This window comes from Felis catus, chromosome B1 (genome assembly GCF_018350175.1).
Source record: "Felis catus isolate Fca126 chromosome B1, F.catus_Fca126_mat1.0, whole genome shotgun sequence".
NCBI lineage: Eukaryota > Metazoa > Chordata > Mammalia > Carnivora > Felidae > Felis > Felis catus.
Window position 1 is genome coordinate 15,730,773 of NC_058371.1, and position 21,660 is coordinate 15,752,432.

The 21,660-nt window shown below is 47.9% G+C and overlaps 1 protein-coding gene across 8 annotated transcripts in view; it reads right to left on the reverse strand.

Annotated features, from left to right (window-relative positions):
• Positions 1–20,594, reverse strand: part of ACSL1 (acyl-CoA synthetase long chain family member 1) — a 79,093-nt gene extending 58,499 nt beyond the window's left edge. For 5 of the 8 annotated variants that reach the window (XM_023252322.2, XM_023252321.2, XR_006596279.1 and 2 more), the window contains exon 1: positions 20,461–20,594. The gene's annotated coding sequence lies outside the window, so the exon portion shown is untranslated. Of the gene's footprint in view, positions 1–3,475; positions 3,670–17,865; positions 18,088–19,823; positions 19,960–20,460 lie in introns of those variants that run through there. The other 3 variants (XM_019828257.3, XM_019828258.3, XM_003984584.6) reach the window with 3 other exon arrangements.
• Between the last annotated feature and the right edge of the window lie 1,066 nt (positions 20,595–21,660).

The following is a 21,660-nucleotide window of genomic DNA, read 5'->3' on the forward strand; positions in this document are numbered from 1 at the left end:
AAAGCCAAAACACACAGAAGAAAATTGGACAAACAACCTAATGTATATGAAAGCCTCAAATTGGATGGGATAGACAATTTATATATACATCAGCATAAAAAGTGTCAGAACAGGAAATAAGTACGAATAATTCTAATTAGAAAACGATTGATGAGCCACTACTATAAAGTATGTTTGGCAGTAAAGGGAAGGAAATCATAGCGAATGCTCTGAAAGGCTTTTCTCAAAACCTGCCTGCCAAGTGTGAACGCTTTAGCTGTGCTTCAGATGGTAGCTGTGAGTTCCTTCTTGTATGTCCTTTTAAATACCGAGGTCACAAAACTGAACATAATTTTCTTTTTTCAGATACAGAAATCTTTAAATCTCACTCTCTACCGCTGTAAATTTTGTTTAGAGAGGAGCAGAGTATCGGGTGTTTTCACTGGCCATCACTATCTTAATGTATTTGCTCAGCTCGTGCAATCTTGCGTCACAACTCTGTGTAGGTACACACGCGTGCACACACACACACACACACACACGAAAGTTCCTTCCATGACTACCAAGAAGGAACAGATAAGCAAAATTTCTTCAGGTCATACTTCTGGAGGAGAAGCTCCACTACTTACAATACCACTCACCATAGGTGCCACCAACAGCTGACTGCTAGGTGACTACTGCGGAGCAGAAGAGGTGGTGGGAGGGGGGTGGGGGGAGGAGCTCAGCTGGCGTTTGCCGGACCTGCCAAGGTCTCTCAGGACATTTGCCACAGGCCGACTCCTGTCCTGCTGCCCACTGGGCTAAAGGTAACTATGAGACAAAATTCACACTTGACTTCCCAGGAGAAGCGGGTGGAGGATGGGCCAATGGGCAGCTGGGAGCACAGTCACCCCACTGCTCCACCCATGGGCAGGGACAGGCATCAGCCAGTGTCACTGCCAGTGCCAGATCTGAAAACAGACACTGTTTTCTTTCTGCCTGGCTTCCCAATGAGAAGAGACAATGGGCATATTTTTAAAAACCAGTGAAATAAACGATCAGATGCTGGGCGGCATGTCGAACCAACAGGCGACGGACCACGAAAGAAACAGATTGTCCGTGGTATGGCCACAGCAGATTTATTCTAGAGGAACGCACAGGAGCGGAGCTACTCCAGTCCGGGAGCACAGTGAACACACGAGGCCAGCCAGGGTGCGCCTTGGGGGGGGGGGGGGTGCCTGGAGCCGGCGGCTGGGAGGACGGCGCCCACCACCCGGTCCAGGCTCTCGGCGGGTGGGGGACACACGACACTGAGCCGGCGGTGTCGGCAGGGCGTGCTGAAGTGAGGGCTCCCTGAGCAAGGCCCGCACTCACGGAGACCGTGAGGACGAGCAGACAGATGGAGTCGGGCCCGCTGGCAGCAGGCGGCCAGATTCCATACACAGCACAGCCAGCGGACGCTAAGCAACCCGACTGCGCCCTGTGCCGACCTGCCTGGCCCTCAAGTCACGCCCCTGGCAGCCTTCTTCACGCCCACTGCGCCCCTGCGGCAGGAAAGGAATCTCCCACCCCTCGCAGACACACCCCTGCCCTTGGCTTTTCTCTCCCCGGGGTCCCTGAAGTCATTTCCATACAGCCCAGATCCTGTGAATCTGCAGGGGCTGTTCGACAGAATCCAGTCCTTGGAGGGGAACGTTAAATAATCCCCCCATAAACAAATACAGTCATAAGCTGGTGATTTTTTTTTTTTTCTATTTTAAGCATCAGCAGGAGCCAAGCTGTAGACAGCATTAGAGGAGAAAGAAAAATGTCTATTTCTAGAGATAAGTCTAGGAAAGAAAAGTTGAAGAAAAAAAAAAAACACTTCAGAAAATTACTGATTTGGTAATCTTGCACCGTTGCAAGAACACTTTATTAGATACTAATCTGTAATGCTAAGGGTTGAAACCCAGCTAAATTCTTACCTTTAGTGGGTGATAATGACAAGGTACAACAGTTTAATTCATGCCTCTCAGCTCGCAGCCAGGTGACAGACAAGCTGACAACCAGCTTCACTTAATCAACTGGTTAATGCTGTCCATAGGAAAACTAGAGCCCATCCAATAAAGAACTAAGACAATCCTTCTTTTAGATCCACGTGAAGAATGACTCTTAAACTTGAATACAAAGCATTCTAAATCTTCTTCCTTCTATGTAACTGCTATTAAGGAAAAGGCACTTTGCGTATTTAGAAATGCAGGCAGACCTCATTCAGAGAATATTAGCCACAATAAATAGCCCTTCAATGCTGCAGGTGAACATTAACACCACGCTTTAAGACAGCCCCCAACAGGTCTCTAAGAAGAATCAAGACCCACACTTGCCAACAGATGACTAAAACCCAGACAGACTGTACTTCTTATTCCAACGGTGTTCTAGTTGGAATATTTTTTTATTAAATTCTTTCAAAAGCAAATTTCCACATCACCCTCTCAGGAAGTTTACAGCCCAGGCAAGTAATAATGCTGCTATTTGCTAAGAATATGATTCAATCGGATTAAAGGCTTAAGCAGCCAGTATTTCTCAGTTGAGAACACACAAGACTATTGGCAGCTGGCTTCTCCCTTCCCCAACAGCTACACCTGCACACCCTTCCTCCCAGCACTTAGGAAAAGTGTATTTGTTCAGTTGGGTCCTTTGAATTTCCCAAAGAGCTGGAGTCTAAAACCACAGAACGACAGAGCAATGGTTGGGGGAACGTGGCACACATCCAGCGTAAAGAACCATTGTGAAGGATGCCTTTAAGTAGCCCTGTGCACAGGACAGGACACAGGACAGGATACACAGGACACGGCAGTAGAAGCTGGATTGCACGACTGTCAGGAAACAGAAGTCCTGGTATTTATCCACCCAAACTTTGGGAAGAAGAGCTGGCAACACAGCACTGATTTAGTGTTTCAGAACGGCTTTCACATCCTGTAGCTCACCGAAACATCGCAATACAAAATGATCATGAGGAAACTGAGGCTGGAGACTTAAGAGGTTTCCCCAAGGTGTATCCCAAGACGGGGACACCAACTTGACCCTAAAGTCATGCTTTTTCCTCTACACGAACAAATTCCTAACCTCTGCGGGGCCGCTGATCCTCTCCACTGGGAACATGCACATACTTCTCTGCACATGCGGCTCACAAGTCCCCCGCAGCCCACTCCGGCTTAGAAACCGTGACAGCAGGTGGTTTCTAAAGGTCCTCAGCACTGACACTGCATGGCCTGATGAGAACCGGGCATCTGAACTCCCTTGTCTTACATAACCACCAGGATTTGCCCCATCATCCTGGACTCTGAACATATGGGTCTAAGGCCACCCGGACACAAAGGTTTACCTCCTACCATTTTGTTTACACCACACAAAAGTGGTTTGGGGCCAGAGGTGACTCACAAGGGCATCATTCTCTAAGGACACAGGGACAGACACACACACACACACACACACACACACACACAGACCTCCTATGATTTTGCAGATTGATACTTACATCAGCATTTTATTTTCTTCATACTGTTTACAAACCCCCCCAAAAAAATGGGTGACCGGGATGTTTCTCCCCTTCTAAAGTTCCTCAAGCTTTCATTCGGTTGAATAACAGCGGTTTGATGAAATACTTTGCTAGGAATGCAGCCTTGAAGCAAACCCACATAAATAGCACCCTTGCCCCAGCAGCAGCAAATGCAGAAATCCTGACATCTTTCCTTAAAAGCGGCGAGCCAAGCTGGCAACGCTGCCATTCCTTGCTCCACCTCCTGCCCTTGTACAATAGGCTATTTACAGAAGGCTGAAACTCCCCCTTTGTCCTGAGCCGGCTGGGCAGAGCTCAGCCTTGGGGAGGAACAAGAGAGCAGCAGCCAGACCGCGTGCTGTTCTTTCAGTGTGCCACTCCAAAACCCTTGGATTCGTGCTCCTTAACCCTGGCTGGCAATTTACCTAAAGCTAGATTTGCTTAAGCCGTCCCCTCCTGAGCCAAAAGAGCAGTCGGGCTCTCCCCAAACAGGGACGCCGGCATCCACCAGTTAGAAAGGAAAACAGAGGTCTCTGTCCAAAGCCCATTCTATACATGAATTCCTGACCACGTTTGCTGCCTTTGGATCATCTCCTCATCCTGAGCATGAGAAGGAGAGAGACCAGCTGGGTAACTTCAGGATCCCACGCACGGTGGGCAAATACTTCCACAGGGAATGAATTACTCCCATCCACTGCCATGGGGTGTTTCTTCCCAATGAAGTACAGTGAACCTTAAACCCACATAATTTTCGGGGCGCCTGGGTGGCGCAGTCGGTTAAGCGTCCGACTTCAGCCAGGTCACCATCTCGCGGTCCGTGAGTTCGAGCCCCGCGTCAGGCTCTGGGCTGATGGCTCAGAGCCTGGAGCCTGTTTCCGATTCTGTGTCTCCCTCTCTCTCTGCCCCTCCCCCGTTCATGCTCTGTCTCTCTCTGTCCCAAAAATAAATAAACGTTGAAAAAAAAAATTAAAAAAAAAAACCCACATAATTTTCATTAAAGTGACTCTCTGGGATCACGAATTCAATTTCCAAGCAGATTTTAAAAGGAGAAATGAAGGCGAGGTGCTCTGCTTTTAGAAACCTGATTTACTGAAATATTCAAGTCAACTTGAAAATTCTTTACGACACCACTCTCTGTCCACGCCATCAAAGTCAGAAAGAGCAGGACACAAAGTTTTTAAAGGTAAGCAGGGGGATGCTTGGGTGGCTCAGTCGGTTAAGCATCCGACTCTTGATTTCGGCTCAGGTCATGATCTCGTGGTTTGTGGGTTCGAGCCCCGTGTTCAGCTCGGTGCTGACAGCACAGAGCCTGCTTGCGATTTTCTCTCTCTCCTTCCCTCTCTGCCCCACCCCCACTCATGCGCGCACGTGCACGCTCTCTCTCTCTCAAAATAAAGAAATAAACTTAATAAAAAACTGTAAAGGTAAGCAGAAGGCGAGACAATTTTCTAAACGGTAATATTAGGGCCATACCTCACCTGTTCATATTGGCCACCAAGCCACGACTCCCATATACGCCCCCAAGTAATGAGATTCCAAATACAATGTGCCCAACTTGAATGGATAAACTTGTAGGGCTTAGATGCAATGGTCAAAGTCTATCCCTAACAGCTTCTGTATTTATTAAATTACATATCTATTGAAGTCACGTGACAAAATAAATCACTTTAGAAATGTGTGCTCTTTCCCTACTTACATTTCCCTGATAGTTTATTAAAATTCTTTGAACACACTTCTTCACACAGGGTCTCAGGCATCCCTAGAGCCAGCCACTTTTGCCTTTGTAAGGTCAAGCCTCCAGAAATAGCAACCCAGCTAGTGTTAAATTCCTTTGCTCAGGAAAAGTTGAATTCACTTAGTTGGCCTTTCTGAGAACGAGGCAGTTTCAGGAAAGGTGCCTTCTCTACCTGATGGTGTTCAAAAGGAAGTGACCAAGAGGACACCCCCACAAAATGAAAGCCTCAGTGACACACGATGACTACAAGAGGGTTGTCGGAAAATCCTCACCCTCTCTTGGGTGCAGGTGCATTACTTAACATTCAAATGTGGGTGCAAACCGTGAAAAACTGGCAGACCCCATTCGTGAGGCTTGGAAATCAAAAATGTAACACAAATATATACACAAAACAGGGCAAAACGAGGTGGCAGTAAGTGCACAAGAAATTCTGAGAGAGGGCACACGCTCTCAAGGATTGCTGCATGCAGAAAGCAAAAGTGAGCCGGTCCTCGCAGGATGAGGGAGGCCCAGGAACGTGAGCTCCACTTCGGGCTCTGGGGATAGGACGGGACGGCCAGAAGCAACTCCCCACCTCAGCTCTAGGATTTTTGGCCAGGTAATCTGGAACAAGTGACAGGATTCCACTAGGTAGGAGAAAGGAAGGAAAAAATCAGCTTGAAATTGCGCTTTAAGAGCCACCGTTTGCTAAGCACTTGCTGTGTATCAGGCACCATGCTGAGTAATTAGACACATGACGAAATGTCATCCTCCTAACGGTCCTCATTAGCTTCGACTCAAAGACAGGAGACTGCGTAGGAGAAGTCAGGTGTCCTGCCCCAGCCCCACACAAGAACAAGACCAGAGGCCAGGACCGAAGACAAAGCCTATGGACCGTAAAAGGCAGGCCTGTCACTGAGGCACACAGTGGTTCAAATGCAGACGAAGGTGCAAGGCGATGAAGAGGATGCTAAGAAGCTGGGACAGACAGAGCTTTAAAAAGCCAGGATCTGAATCCCAATGTCCACCAAGCGATGGAGGGATACACACGAAATGTGGCCTGTGCAGGCGATGGAATATCCCTACGCCTTAAAAAAAAAAAAAAAAAAAAAAAAAAAAAGAAGGAGATTCTGATACAGGCCATAAACTGGATGAACCTACAAAACGTTATATGTGTTCTAGGGACTTCGATGAGGCAAATTCAGAGAGACAGAAATGGAAGCTACAGGAGTGGAGGGTGGGAGGGGAAAGGGGAGTTATTGCTTCACAGGTACACAGTTTGTGTTGGGGATGATGAAAAATTCTGGAACTCGGTAACGGTGACAGTTACACAATATCGATAATGTAATGAATGCCAATGCACTGTATGCTTAAAAGTGGCTAAAATGGTAAATTTTATGTTATGCCTACTTTACGATAAGGCATTTTTAATCACTAAAAAAAAAAAAACAAAACAAAACAGGATTTAGTAACTCAGTGGATGTAAGTGGAAAAGAAGAGTCGGAGTCGGAGGGCTGGGTTTTTGAGCCTGGGAGATTGACCGGTGGAACAATAAGGAGCAAAGCGGTGGGGGAGGCTGGAAGACGGTTTGTAGGCAGGTTCCCAGGGTCCTGGAAGCCTCCTTGTGCGAGTGGACCGGCCCATCCTCTCCCCACGCGTCTCTGGGCGAGCTCCCCTCCGGCTCCCTGCCTCAACAAGGCTGGGAGGGCCAGTATCCCAGGGCGGAGCTCTGGCCCTTTCCAAGAGTCTACCAGAAAGTCTCCCCATGCCTCCACGCCCACGCTGCATTCTCCAACCTTGGGGTCTCCTTCCCTTACGGCCTCTTCCCGAGCCCTGTCTTAATAACATGTCCAAACCGACCCAAATAGTTCAGTTGCTCTAATAAATCCTTACGTGACCTCCTCAGTCAGAGGCAGTCCTGAACTCCAGGAATATGTTATCTGTAGCCCTTGCGTGACCCTTAGCATCTCCTATTTTACACTTGGGTTGAGCGTCTGCTTCTCTTACATAGATGCTTCTCTCTCCTGGGGCCAGGGCCCCTTCCCATCTGTCTTCATAGGCCCCTGATGCTGGACATACTGCCTTGCCCAGAACAGGTGCTTCATGAACAGTTACTGAGTTAGGAACGACCCCCTGTGATTCTGACCAGTTTTCTGCTACAGGCCCCAGGAGGGTGTATTTATAGAACAGTGATTCTCCAAAGAGCAAGGAGGTATTTGAAACATTTCTAAACTTTAGCATTCTCCCTGTACACCCCACGCTGCTGCTGCTGCTGCTGCTGCTGCTGCTGCTGCTGCGAGCCATTGTGCTAGAAAGGAATAAGCAGCACCTCCTAGGTGATGTGGAGGGGAAAAGAAAAAGCTTGCAAGACACTGATTTAAAGGCTACATAAAAATACTCCCTTGCCCCTTGTTGTGATGAGCACTGGGTGTTTTACGTAAGTGATCAGTTACTACATTCTCCTCCTGAAGTCAGTAATGATAACTAAAAAAAAGCAAAACTCTCTTGCCCATCTTCCCATGATGTTTTTCATTTCTCAAACTGTTACACTTCTATATAATGTCACCTCAAGGTCATCTAAGGGCAAGGATCCTCTGTCTCCTTAGCAGATGTGTAGACAAATATTCAGACAGGAGACTGTGGATTACTTTTTGAAAGATCAAGGTTGCCCACAAGAAGGGGAAGAGGGTAAACAAATACCTCTCTTGAGTAGAAGTGCAAATGCCAGGAGGGCTTGAGTCCAGAGCCTGATACCCGGCTGGCCACCAACGTCTAGAAGTGACTATTCTATGACAGAAAAGAGAATCCTCTAAACCAGAGAAGCATCCCAGGAGCTAGACAGCAATGGTGCGACTGTGGCGAGGAGAGCCCTCAGAGACTCCCCGAACACCGAGCACGAGCACAAGCACCGGGTGGGTGGCCATCTGAGCAGTAAGGGATGCTGCAAATATGACTTGCCCAGCATTCTCCGGAGGGCGGGGGGTGGGGGGGGAGCCATCTGGTTCTCCTCCCTTCTCTCTTCAGCATAGACACGAAGACCTGCCATGTCCAGCCAATTGGGGAAGTGATAATTCTAGTTTGGACATGCCCAGCGAAGACATCCAGGTTATGTGAGTGGCATGGATTCACGAGGGAAAGTTTCTATTGGAAAAAAAAAAAAAAAAACTCTTAAGAGAAGCAAGATGTTTCCGTTGGCCTTCAAACACTGCTAACACTGTTAAGTGAGTTCTCAGAAGTCACTTAGACGAGGCAGGGACATTTCTTGGTAACGGTCGGAGAAGGGGCAGGCTTGGGCAAAATGGGTGACCTCAGCCAGTCAGCCTCACTTCAGCTAATGGAGACAAGACCGGTTTGCTAGGTTGACCCAACCCTTCTGAAGAGGGTTCTGTGGGCCCGGCTCCCCACCTGTCAACTCACCAAGTGAATCCAACAAGGCATGTTATCTCAGCTGACATCTGGCCCAGGAAGGGCCCTAATTATGTCTGTAGGACTGTGTATTAGAGAACACGACACCATGGTCCGGGGGGTACGGCCCATTATGTACAGCCTATTATGACCATAGCTAGAGAAGGAAATAAAATTCCTGTTGCCACGAAAATAATCCACAACAGACTCTCCATCTTCCCGGCCTCTGGGAAACCACAAAGCAAGGCAGGAAGCAGGAAGGCTCCTCTTCCTGGGAGGTGGAGAAGAACTTAATAGTTAAGAGGACGAATGTCCTTTCACAATAGCCAGAGCCAGACCCCGTGAGGCAGGAACTCCTGTCCACTCAGGACCCTGGAAATGGGGAGTAGGGTCCTTTTGTTTGAGAAACCGCACACAGAGAGGGTACCTAAGTCCCAGGGTCCCTCCGGATGTTTTGTCCCAGACTAGTCACTTTTAGGAGTGAATACGGAAGGAGACAAAACAGGAAGAGTAGGAGGTAGGCTCAGATGTAACAATCTTGTTGTTTCAGGTCCCGGCGGTGCCCCTGATGGGCGACAAAAATCGTGAGCTAGCTTCGTCGCTGCCTGTGCGGGCCTCCGTGGGGATAAAGAAAGGACGGGAATAGAGGAAATGTGTGCCCCCTTCAATCACTGACACCATGGAGCATTTCCAAGACAAGGCCAGAGAAGGCAAAAGATGGTGACACACCCCTGACGTTCAGGACTGAACGACAGGATTCCACCGCCACCCAGAAACTCCAGATGACAGCACGACACAGAGAGAAAATAACTGTTAGAAACTGCCAATTCTAGGGGCGCCTGGGTGGCTCAGTCGGTTAAGCAACCGACTCTCGATTTCGCTTCAGGTCATGATCTCATGGTTTGTGAGTTCGAGCCCCGTCCGGCTCTGTGCTGACAGTGCGGAGCCTGCTGGGGATTCTCTGTCTCTCTCCTTCTCTCTCTGTCACTCCTCCCTCCCCTCAAAATAAATAAATAAATAAATAAATAAATAAATAAATAAATAAATAAATAAAATTAAGGAAAAAAACTGTTAATTCTATGCTGTGGCATTTGGGTATTTATGATTTTATTATTCTACTATGTACTTTGCTGTTATTATTTGGTTATTTTTTTTTTATTTCTCAAGATAAAGAAGATATAACTAGGTCAATTCGGTTCATTTCCTCTTGTATTTATGTATTTCCCACCTGCTGCATAAACGGCCTCGGGCGGCAACCTGTCCTTCTAGGAGAACGACAGATGGGGTGGAAGCCCTGCCCAGAAAGTCCATCCCTAGGCTCCCACCGTCCGTGTTGGGCCCTGACCAGCTATGTGGGCACTTCCACGTAAGGGCACCTTTGAGAAAGGTTCCACTGCTAATGAACAAAATCACAGGGAAAAAAACCCCACTTTCCCTCTCTCCCAAACAGAAGTCCAGCAGCATTTGCGGTGTTTCCTCTGCCTTCAACGAGTTTAGGGTATCAGTGAACAAGCACACCTGCGAGAAAGAGTTAACCCAACTATCTAGACGAAAAGTGAAGAAGTAAGTGGTGGAGGGCTTCGGGAGGGAGAGAACACTATGGATGAACCAGAGTGCAATGGGAGGGCCGGCTAGAGAGCCAGGTGGAAGCAGCCAGAGGCAGGTGGTGGGGGTGAAATGCCCTGAGAGCCAGCTCGTGCCGGCCGGTGCTGGGGCAGGGGCGGCTGGCAGTTAGGAACGACAGAGCCACAGACCAGGGTGGAGGATGCCCTGCCTCCGCCCGGGCTAAGCAGCCGTTAGCTGCAGGAGCTTGTCCCCATGCAGCGGGGTGTAGTTTGCTGAGCGTCCCATGTCCCCGCCAGGGTGAGGTCTGGTGCAGGAGACAGCGAAGAACAAGGCCCAGTCCTTGCTCGCAGAGGTCACCACGATCAGATAGCAGTGACCTGGATAAGAAGGCTGAAAGGACACAAGGTTGGATAGAGTTACTTACACCTCTTAAAATAGATCGCGGTTTCAGAGGGACTGACAAACTAGTGGACCGGCTTAGCGGCGCAGGGTTAAGTGGGAGATAGAACATAGACAGACCTCTACCCAGAGAGGAAGGCCGGCCACTCACACATGGGGACGCTTTTGAGGGTTTACAGATTTCAGCGTGGGACTGTTGTGTCCTTAAACAGCAGAGATGAAGGGAGCCCACCAAATATGCTTAGGCTGTGGGCCTCCTCAAGACAGAAAAGAGCCTTTGAAAGAGGCTGGGACCCTGTTCTGGCTTTTCGATTTCGTCAGCTCTGGGGAAGACGGTGGTGGTGTCGGGGGAAGCAGCACGTGAAATAGAGAAAGAGTTGCAGGATCAAGCCCACTGCAGGAGGAGGGGAAAAGGGCGGGGCTAGAATAACTCCAAGGGTGCGGGGAACCATGGGAAGAGTGGGTGGCCCGCGGGAGGCTGAAAACCTAACAAATCCAACAAGTTGCAGAGGACTGTAGAGTAACGACCTGGCGTTTAAAAGAAGGAAAGGAAGACAAAGAGATGGTCTCATCTGGCTGTCACCTACTTGGAACACGTGACACTAGCTTGGGGTCTATTTTCCCCGTATGTTTTGTTTATATTTTATAATGAAAATGTCCACGTGGATTTAAAAGTACATAGAATAGGAAAACAAACCCCCATATGCCCATGACCCTAGCTTCGGCTTTCCCCGGATCAACACTTGGCTAATATTGTCTCATTTTACACCCATTAAAAAAAAAAAAAAAAAAAACAATTTTAAAGCAAATCCCAAACATCTTACTATTCAGGTGACACTTCTGAGGCCCATTCGGCGCTTTGATACTGCGGTTTGGGGAACGATTTGCGGGGAGTAAAACTGACTAGCACATCCACATGCTGCTTCCTGCTAAGTGACTACACGTTCAACAAAGAAACCCAACCTAAATATTGACTCGAGGTGCTACACCCAGCATGGTATTTGATTGTCACACAAAGAAAGGTCTATATGTTCAGCCTGAGATTTACAGAGCACTCCATATCAAACATTGCTCCCATCTCAGGAGACACAGTCATGAATGAATCAGAAAATAAAATAAAATCTTTGTCCTGGTTTTAAGGCTTCTGCATTTTCAAGCTTTGGGTCCAAAGTCAAAATATACTCTGGATTTAACACGACTCTCCTGAAGTCCAAGACCACTTTTTAAAAATTTTTAAATTTATCTCTTTAAGTTCAAGTTAGTTAACGTACAGTGTCATATTGGTTTCAGTAGAAGCCAGGGATTCATCACTTACAACACCCAGTGCTCATCCCAACAAGTGCCCTCCTTAATGTCTGTCACCCATTTAGCCCATGCCCCCCCACGTACCGCCCCTCCGGCAACCCTCAGGTTTGTTCTCTGTATTTAAGACTCCCTTATGGTTTGCCTCCCTCTCTGTTTTTATCTTATTTTTCCTTCCCTCCCCCTATGTTCATCTGTTGTGTTTCTTAAGTTTCACATATGAGTGAAATCATCCGACGTTTGTCTTTCTCCGGCTGACTTATTTCACTTAGCATAACACATTCTAGTTCCATCCATGTTGTTGCAAATGGCAAGATTTCATTCTTTTTGATCGCCGAGTAGTATTCCACTGCATATGTACACCACATCTTCTGTATCCATTAGTCCATCGATGGGCATTTGGGCTCTTCAAATGACATACTGGATAAAGGGTTAGTATCCAAAAGTCTATAAAGAACTCAGCAAACTCAACCTCCAAAAAACAAATAATCCAGTGAAGAAATGGGCAGAAGACATAACTAGACACTTTTCCAAAGACATCCAGATGGCTAACAGACACATGAAAATATGCTCTACGTTATCAGGGAAATACAAATCACCACCACAATAAGATACCACCTCACTTCGAGACCAATTTGACATCAATCACAACCTAGTTTCGCAAAGGAGTTTCGATTCCCCCTTAACTGACAAACTGAGTTCTCTTGGTCTTTTCTTTTTTTCCAAGTGGCATTCAGAGGTATCTTGCCATGCTGTTGGTAGAGACGGAGTTAATTTTCCGGTTCTCTGAGCTTTTCATAATGCATCCAAACTAATCAATAAATGCCTCTTAATATGTAACTACATTTATAAACTCTAGACATTTGCAAATATTTTCTGAACATTATAAAATACACATACATGAATTTAAGCTAAAAAATGAGTATCTGTAGTAGTTCTAATATACCCACCCTGCACCCTGGATGGCCTACCTCTGCCACGGGGCACATGGGCCCCATTTTGGGACGACTGAGCAGTTCTTGCAGCTTCTCTGGGCACCTGCCTGGCTAGAGTCTCTGTCAGTTCTTGACTCTGGGAGGCAACAAATAAAAATGCTAATTGCAGTGGTGCCTGGGTGGCTTAGTCAGTTAAGTGTCTGAGTCTTGCGATTGGCTCAGGTCCTGATCTCACAATTCGTGAGATCGAGCCCTGAGTCGGACTCCACGCTGAGCATGGAGCCTGCCTGGGATTCTCTCTCCCTCTCTCTCTGCCCCTCTCCCACTCGTTCTCTCTGTCTCTCTCAAAATAAATAAATAAACATTAAAAACAAGTGCCAACTGGAGCACCCCCCCCCCCCCCCGAAAAGCTTGCCGCCGCTAGGGGGCAGTGTAATAGTGCTTGCACACAGACTTTCCGTCTAAGAGGGAGACAGAGGTAATCAACAACTCCGTGAGGGAAAGGAGTTGGAGCGGGCAGGACACTGGCAGTGAAGTCACCTGGCCCAAGGCTGAGAGCCCGAGGGGGCTGGGCCAGCTAGTCTGGAGGAAGGAGAATCAAGGTCGCAGGGCCACGGCAGCCCAAAGCTTCAGCCCCTGCCTCACGGGCCAGGGATGTTCAGTCTGCCTACACTTTAGAGGGGTGCCAGCCTCAATGGCGCTCATCTGTGATTCCTGTCCGAAGAGGGCAGCACAGGCTGGCTCTGTCTTCAGAGTCTAGCCTGTCTCTGGGCTCTCAGCCACACCTCTCTGAATCTCGGTTCCGTCCTCCCATGAGGTGGTTGGTTGGACTGCTTGACAGGCAAGTTCCCTGCCAGCCCCACATTCTGGGGCACCTTGGAAGCGTGCCCGAGGAACAATGCGGGTAATTGTCCTACAGAAGGAACAAACAGCTATTTGACCATTTCACTAGTAGCACAGAAACAAGGTATGATTTTAAGGAGGAATACCAGGTAAATGAAGACGACGGTACAGTTATGTAAGATTATCTAGAACTTGACACTGATCTGCTTCCCTTCCACATCCCGCAAAGCCTACAACCACCTGCTGTTGAAACCTCTCTGAAAGTACCCTGAAAGAGACACCACGGCTGTACTCCTAAACACTAAGTTCAACCCAACGAAAGCACAGGCTTGGTCTAGTGATTTTCGATACCTTGATCTTTGCTGCAAGATCTCAGTTTTGCGCAGCATCATAATTTACAAATTTGGAACACTGAAATGTATATTCTTGTCAGCGATCCCCTTCTACAGGACACCTGACTGTCTGAATGTCTCCTGGTCTCAACTGGACATCAGACAATATTAAGTGCTTGCTAGCAGTTAAGGTGCCACATTAAATGCTGCTGAAAACATGCAAAAGATAATGACTAGCTCTCCTACATGCCCAGAGCTTAGAATGCGGCTGGGGAGTCTATATGAGGAAGCAAGATATGCTCACATGAAAAGGCAAATGAAGGAGAGAGGGGGGTGCCATTCATAACATGAATAACCAGTACAGCCAGGTATCAACCGATCCAGAAAGAAGTAGGCCACTGCCCCAGAATGGGTTCAGGAGATCTTTGGATGGACCAGGCACCAACCCTTCAGAATCTGAATTAGGGGTGGGGGCACTTGGTGTAGCAGCTATTCCTAACCAATATGGGAGAATTTCAGCATTTTAACCACCACTGCGGCTGCTGACACATCTCAGCCAGTTGAACGTTAGCCTAGGGTTCCAGTGAGGGATCCAGAGTCTCTGAGGAGCAGGTCCACGAGGAAGGAGGCTGGAATGAGGAATGTCATTGCAGACAGGTCACAGTAAATGCACAGGGTCCATGAGGCCCTTCCAGGACATGGGAAGGCCACTCAGGCCAAAGAGAGAGCTCACGGATAGAATCTTGGGATGCAGAGACCTTGGTGCAATCCCGTGCTCCCAGAGTCTGCTTTCCAAAAGTCCCAGGATGTGGGTGGTTTGGGACAGGCACAGGAAACAGCAGGTTGGAACCAGACTCTAGAAACTCCCAAGAGCCAAGCTAAATAAAGACTTGGGACCTTATAGAGGGAGCCCCGGAAGGCTTCTGGGCAGAGGAGGGATTCAATCAGAGAGTTCTTCATTAAGGAAAGTCATCATTCTCTCCCTCTTTTTTCAACGAGGGGTCTCTACTGTCTCAACCAGAGAGGTGACAGGCTATGGTCTGGGCAGTGATGTTGAGGAAAAATTGGTGTATGTTGTGCAATACTGTACAGAGTAAGTGAAGGTAGGTCGACTGCAGGGCACAAAACAAGAAGTACACTGAGATCTGGTCATTCTCCGAACAGGCCTGAGGTCCAGGAACAAACTCCACTGGGTATCATGGCCAGAGGGGAACACAGGTTGTGTAACCTGGGCTAAATCACCCATGACCTGCACCACGATTACTGTGTCTGCAAGGGAGCAAGTTATGCTATTTCGATGTTCAGGGAGCCTGGGATATTTAGAAGTGCCGCAGACAAAGGTGACTCAGGAAGCAAGTATATATGTGGGAGCTGGGGTTCCCGCCCCTGCCCCCTTCAACCACAGCAGCCCTGCTTTTATTCCGTACTGTGGGGTTCTGCCTAAAACTGTACTAGAAAAAAGGCACCCATATCCAGTAGGCGATACAACACTGTGCCTCCAAACCCTGAAAACTCACAATTCTGTTCTCTTGTCTCTAACATTCTGAGAAAGTCTATTTTTGGTAAAAGTAACCCGAGATGCACAGCAGGAAGCAAACCTATGTGCCACGGTGAGACCAATCTCTTACTTAAGTGAGTGGCTCGACCATCTCTGCCGAGCGTGGGTCCCTGTTCCCAGCCACACCCTCTCTTCCTGCCACACACTTGAGCATTACCCGTGCACCTCGACGGTTCATCAGTCTTAATGCAACCAAGGGCAGGCAAAGCCTTTAACTCTTTAATTCTCTAGAAAGTCATAGCTCTGGATCAGGTGATCTTGTCACTCACTGAAGCAAGCTGAATCAAAATTTGTTGTCATTTCAGCGCTCTGGTGGTACGGGACAGAGTGTAAAAATGAGGCCAGGAGATATCAAGGAACAACGACACGGAAAAGGAACCACTTCTATCCTGTCTTGCCACTAGCTAGGTAACCTGGAACTTTGCTGACACTCCTGGGCTAAGAACCTTTCAAGCTCTAGGGAGGCAGTTGAGCCAACCAATTAGGAGCTCAGGCCCCGAAGTCTGACTTGCGTAGGTTCAAATCCTGGTTTGGGCAACTTCATTCCTGCCCTTATTCTTTTTATCTTTTGTAAAGCAGGGATAATAGCAGGACCTACCTTGCAGGGAGGATTAACTGAATTCACACGATATCAGAAGCACTGAGAACAGCGCCTTGGACTGTTGGCTGTTATCATCACCTTTCACGTCCTGAGCCTGCCCCTGCTGGGCTGTGGCCACTGCCTCAGTCAGCTCACAGACCCTGCTTTGTAGCTGACGGCTGAGCCCTGAGGGAGAAACTAGTCTCTGTAGCAACCTTCTCTTTACTCTGGTTATTTAAAGCATAAACAGTGTTCGAGGTATTTGGGCCTTAGATATATGCACATTTCTCTCACCACCAACCTGAGGGGAAAATACCAATTTCTTCCTCCGCCAAAACTGTGCAAAGGGACAGATAATACATTTATCAGAAGTCCTTCCAGAAAGAGGAAATGGTATAAATGTCAATCCACGTTTCCTCCTTTGATGCCCTCATTTTTTCCATTTATCTTTCCAGACCATGAAATCCAAAAATCGACAGCTTTGCGCTAGAACACATGAACCCAAAAGTTCATTAAAACCATTCACTAACAAAAATAATTTTCAAATCATTGCCAGTGTCAACAGTTTTAAAGCAGAACACGCCTTAATTTTTCCAAAAGATACATTAAATACAAAAGAGGCTTGGCAAACTGTTCTGACGCAGTTGTTCTTAAATATCCAACAGTAGGAGAAGGGTAAGTAAATTGGAACATATCCCTTACACCACATTATGCAGCCATTCTCAAAACTTAGTTTTGGAGAAGGTAACAACATGGAAGAATGCTCACAATATAACTTATGTGATTAAAATTAAACTATCAGGAGAGCCTAGGTGGCTCAGTCAGTTAAGCGTTGGACTGTGGCTCACGTCATGATCTGGTTTGTGAGTTCGAGCCCTGTGTCAGGCTCTGTGCTGACAGCTCAGAGCCTGGAGCCTGCTTCAGATTCTGTCTCCCTCGCTCTCTGCCCCTCCCCCAATCGTGCTCCGTCTCTCTCTGCCTTTCAAAAAAAAATGTTAAAAAAATTTTTTAAAAAACATTAAGAAATGTTTTAAATCATCAAAATTTTTATCTTCAATTAAAACTATATGCTTAAAGTACAAAAAAAAGTTGTTTAGAAAAACACTAAAAGGAAATACACAAAAAGGTTAATAGCATCTATTCTCTTGAAGACCTTTTTTTATAGTTCCCAAATTTTCTAGAAGCAGGGGTTCGTGTTATAATGTAAAAAGTATATAATATATAATATTCCTATGTTAATATAATTCTTATAAAAGTATATATTCCTATTATAAATACTTTCACATTTACATGCTAAACTTTTTATAATTTTATGTTTTATATACATATACATACACACACATATGTAGGTTTTCTGAGGCAAATGGTTTTGAATTAGGTGTTAGATAGCTTTCAAATTTCATTTAAAACTTGAAAAATCCTCATAAAGAGAATTAGCCCAGGTACCTACACAGAGCCACCAGTTTTGAAATCTTAGATTTTTTTTGTGCCTCCAGCCAAATGCATTCTTCTAGGCAGGCAGCACAGGGGAAGAGAGCACTCACCTACACCTAAGCTTTCGTCCAAAGAATGTGCCCTCCCTCCAAGCCAGCCATGTTTCAAGAAAGGCTCCATATTTCATTCTCTCCTCGGAATTGCACAGAAGTTACAACAAACCAAATTCGACATTGTCTACAACTCAGCCAAGAACTTCTAAACGTCTGGATGTAAAGAAAAAGCAGAGAAAGTAACATACCACCGATTACGCAATAGCTTCCTCTTGTCAATTTTTTCAAATTATGTATCACTTTGGGCTCACACAAACTAGAAATTCCTGTTGAGCTGTCATCTGGGCATTTTCGGTAAGGAATTGGAGACAAAAGGACAATCTTGGAGTTGCAGCCACAAACACTGGTAAATTGCCTCCACTTTCTAGCTTGTGCGCTTTCCAAACGTGTTTCTATAAAAGCTCTCAGAGCCCCTTCAAGTACTACAATGTTGAAAATTAAACCTAACCATGTGCAGCTTCAGATCAGCTCTGTTCAAGGAGACTTTGTCTCTAGGCATGAGTGCCAAAGACAAATGATCCTGATGGGTTTGTCCGACCGCCAAGTTGGACTGACCACCTGCAGGAAACACTGTGCACCTACAGTCTACCTCCTGACGAACCTGCCTGCGAGAGAGAAAGGCTTGAATCCCAAGATTTCAAGTAAGGCCACCGGATACCAATAGCTTGGAGCTGCCTTAAAGGAAGTTCCTCTGTATTTTTTAACACAAGAGTCTATCCCATTGCATCATCCAGACAATACTGTTCATAAAACGTTATTAATGGATTCTAACTTAACAGTATTTGGATACGAAAGTCGGTATGTGCAGAAGAATAATGAGCTCATGCTTTATGAGGCAAACCTGCCCAATACATTCAGCAACTGCCCTTAAAAATTATACATATTCATCTCGGGTTATGGAGTCTCAACATCTAGAAATTACTAGTATTCTGATAGTCTTGCTCTTTCCAGAAAAGTGAAACTTGAAGGGAGAGAGGAGAAATCTCCAGCTGTGATGACAGAACAACCTGGTCTTTCCCCAGCCCCTCCTCTGAACATTTTCCACAAGCCAGCTAACATCAAAAACGAAAGACATAGTAAGGCCTGTGGCATGTGAGAATGCTTTCAGTTATTTCAAACTTCATCTGAAAGAGAGGAGGCTAGGAAAATACCTCTATGATATAAACCGAAACCTGTCCCAACCTGCACTTGTCACAATTAGCTATCTCTTAAACACCCCAAGTGAAAAAGCCCAGAGATCTCTTTTGAGTCAGGCTGCCTGCAATAATAATGAAAATATTGCCAAAATATGCATAATAGAGCCAGGAAGGAAATAAGTCAAAATGCTTATAATTGTGAGGGAAGGGTGATTAAAAAAAAAAAAAAAGGTTTTTTCTGTTCCCAGTAAATGCATAAAACAGAGGTCTATAATATGCCTACACTATTTGAAGGGAGGAAGGGAGGTATGAGGTTGGCTACTTTTGAAGATTTTCTCCTAGTCCTAGAATCTTAGCTCATGAAAGACTTTCGTTTAACGCAGACCTATCACAAGTAAGGAGTCAAGTTTCAGACTGGGAAGGGATTCTCCCAGTTGAGTGAAGGCAAGAAAGAACATCTCATCTCAGAAGACCGGCTCCATGCTGATGGGAAGCAAGATTTCCTTTAAAAGTTCCACCTCCTCAAGTCCACTAATGTGCCCATTGAACCTGCCATGGCCACTTGAAAATGCAGAATCAACCAGAAACTTTCGATTGACTTTTTGTTTGTGTTAAGCAAATAACTGTTTACACCGAGATAAACACAGGTGAAATTTGTGTCAGACACTGTGACATTTCATGTTTTTCTCATGCTAAGCAAAGACGAAAAATAAAAGAAAGGGTACTGACACTCGGGGGGCACTTTGGATGCTCCTGTATCAAGAAGATGCTCAGAACTGTTAACTTTAAATGGCAAACAGCACTTCTACAATGGTCTTAATTAAGCTCCATCACCTTGTAAGTAGGTGGGGTGGGGAAGGGATCTGCGATTGTAAATACACACTGATAAGTGTCGGTCTCTAGGTTCTAGTCCACGTGACCATTCAAGTCCTTTACCACCACTTTCCCAGGCTACGAGACGATAGGTATCATCGCTGCTTCCTAATTTCAAAAAACACCAGGCTTCTTACATCAGTGACTCCAACACGGCTATGGGCACTCCTCCAGAGACACCGCGAGAATTTCTCCTTTTAGCAACCGGCTTTTGAGGCTGCATTCGACCCTCCTACAAGCGCTCCGCGCAGGGGCCACCATCACGCCGAGGTAGCAGGACGTTCCGGCTCCGACGCTTTCAGGCGCGGTCCAAATGCGCCTCAAAAACCCTGTCACGGGGACAGGCGCCCCGGCCCCGCTGGACCATCCCTCGCATCTGAAGCTCGGGGTCCGGCTTCCGGGACGGGCGGGTCCCCGCCGTCACACAAACCAGAGGCCGGTCCCGCGGCGCGCGTCACCCGGACCCCGCCGTGCACCAGCCCCCGCGCCCGCGCAGCCCGCGGGAAACGGCGGCCGGGCATCCCCGGCTCAGGCACAGGAAGCGGCGGCGGGCTCTGGCGGCCCGAAGGCCTCCGCTGCCGGGAGAAGGGGAACCGAGGGCAGAGGCCGGAAAAGCGGAACGTCCTCGGGAGTCGAGGGGCGGCTCACGCGTCTCCGCCGCGGCCGTCGCCTCCCGGGCTCGGGCCGGCGGAGCAGCCTCAGCCCAGCGCCTCCGCCGAGACCACCGGCGCCGCAGCCGGGAAAAACGCGGCTCCCGGCGGCAAAAGCACTCACCTCCTCGGCTGGCCGGGCCGCTACGCCGCCGGCTGTCACCTCAGCCCACTGCCTGCCCAGCGCCGACTCCGGATGCTATTTAAGGGCGCCGCCGTAGTCGCTGCGCCCTGGCTGCGCCCCAGCCTCAGCCGCCGCGGAGCCAAGCTGCTGCGGGTGCGCCAGCCGCTCCCGCCCCGCTGGCTCCGCCCCGGCCCCAGGCCCCGCCTCCGCTCTCAAGCCCCGCCCCCGACGCGCGCCCATCTCCCGTCTGGGTGCGCGCGTGCCGGGCTGACTGCTGGCGGGTGCAAGGAGGCGGCGAGCAAACTCAGGAAGAGTCGCTTCTCCTGCCTTCGATTTCATAGCGAATCTGTGGAAGGGCAAAGGGTATATTGTAGAGCTTCAACCTAGAAGCCCGGCCAGCCCTGGGGTCCCGTTGCCATGAGGACCGGCAGACGCCCTTTGTCATTTTCCTCCCCCAATTGCCTGCCTTGCTGACTTCTAGGCGGGCAAGGATTAATGCGGGAGCAGGGGCGGGGGCGGGATCCTGGTGACCAGAGGGCTTCCTTTGCCTTTTTTTTTTTTTTTTTCTTGTCATCCACATGCACGACCCCTTTTAGCCCGATTTCACCACGGTTTTCACATGGAGTTTCGCCATAGTCTTTGGCTGGGAACACTCTTGTCTGGACTTCTGCAATGCCCTGGTCGTGAAGCAACGTTGAACAAATCAAACCGGGTATAGTGAGAGCAGAATGCAGGCTTGATATTGCTCAAGGGCAGTATTCACCTGCCAAGTTCTTGGGGCCTGTATATCCTGCTCAGCAGTGGCTGTGGTTTTGAGGGGTTCTGCATCTCTGCGTTGGCCATTTGGAATGAACTCAGGCACAGAGGCTGAATGCTAGTGAGGGCGAAAGTACTCTTGGAACTCATGCAATCTGCTTCCAGAGCATATGCACATAATAACCACTGGACTGGACTGATACTTAGGTTTTTGTGAGCCTGAGCTCCCGGGACACCTCAAGCTTATTGGGTTCCCTGGAGCAACTAATATCTCAAGGACTTACCTCCCAAAGTGTGCCAGGTACCCCAGGACAGCAATGGTGAGGGCCACCCACACTCCAGTGGCCTCTGTAACCGCTCAGTTCTCCAAGATCCCCTTCTACACATAGGCTCTCCATCTAAAATTAGAAATGTACTCCACTTTCGTTTTTATTGCTTTCCACT